The sequence below is a fragment of the Mauremys reevesii genome, linkage group 14 (assembly GCF_016161935.1).
Source record: "Mauremys reevesii isolate NIE-2019 linkage group 14, ASM1616193v1, whole genome shotgun sequence".
Classification (NCBI taxonomy): Eukaryota; Metazoa; Chordata; order Testudines; family Geoemydidae; genus Mauremys; species Mauremys reevesii.
This window is the reverse complement of record NC_052636.1, coordinates 14,441,877-14,443,284: the sequence shown is the minus strand read 5'-3', so window position 1 is coordinate 14,443,284 and position 1,408 is coordinate 14,441,877. Positions and strand designations below refer to the sequence as shown.

Below are 1,408 nucleotides of genomic sequence, written 5' to 3'. Positions count from 1 at the left end.
GGGGGGAGGGATAGCTCAGTGGTTTGAGCATTGGCCTGCTAAACCCAGGGTTGTGAGTTCAATCCTTGAGGAGGCCACTTAGGGATCTGGGGCAAAAATTGGTCCTGCTAGTGAAGGCAGGGGGCTGGACTAGGTGACCTTTCAAGGTCCCTTCCAGTTCTAGGAGATTGGTATATCTCCAGTTATAAAAAAAAATACATCTAAAGATGTATGATCTTACATAGATTATACAACTTTCAAATAGAATAAATGTGTATTAATGTTCTATATATTTAATTTTAAAATATTAATTACAATACACTAAGTACATATTAAATATATATTTATTGCTGTTTTAAGTATAATGGGCAAGATGTATTATATTTACATATAGACTATTAAATATAATATACAACCATTTATTATAGATATTTATATACTAAAATGTTATATATATATATATTTAATTAAATGTACAAAGATCTTTGTCATATGCAAAGATGTATCATCTTTATGTTAAATAGATATATTATATGTTATATTAATTATAAAGATTTACATTTCATCTTAAATATTATATACATCATCATTTTATAGCTTTTTTATAGAATATTCAATTATACCGAGATTAATTAAATTATAAAGATTATATTTGTTATATTAAATATACAGAAATTTGTATTTTTACATACATTATGTATCTATAATGGTAAATACAACTATTTTATTAATTAGAAATATGTATTATCTTTCCATGTATTAGATATCTATAATATGAAAGATAATATACCATTATATTAACTCTAAATATGTATTATCTTTCCATGTATTAGATATCTATAATATGAAAGATAATATACCATTATATTAACTCTAAATATGTATTATCTTTACATATATACAATAAATATGCAACCATTATATTAATTACAAAGATGTATTGCAGGGGTCGGCAGCCTTTCAGAAGAGGGGTGCCGAGTCTTCATTTATTCACTCTAATTTAAGGTTTCGCGTGCCGGTAATACATGTTAATGTTTTTAGAAGGTCTCTCTCTATAAGTTTATAGTATATAACTAAACTATTGTTGTATGTGAAGTAAATAAGGTTTTTAAAATGTTTAAGAAGCTTCATTTCAATTAAATGCAGAGGCCCCCAGACTGGGGGCCAGGACCCGGGCGGCGTGAGTGCCGCTGAAAATCAGCTTGCGTGCCGCCTTCGGCACCCGTGCCATAGGTTGCCCACCCCTGATGTATTGTCTTTACTTACATTACATATCTATATTGAATATAATATACAACCATTAAATATAATAAATTATAAAAAGATGTATTATCCGTACATATATTAAATATCTGGAAAAGTTTTCAATTAGCAATAATCGCGCCTCGGATTAACCTCATTGGCTACGATACTGCCACTGTGTATTAAA

The 1,408-nt window shown here is 29.0% G+C and overlaps 1 pseudogene; it reads right to left on the bottom strand.

Moving 5' to 3' along the window:
* Positions 1-1,278: 1,278 nt before the first annotated feature.
* On the bottom strand, positions 1,279-1,408 carry LOC120381994 (annotated as a pseudogene).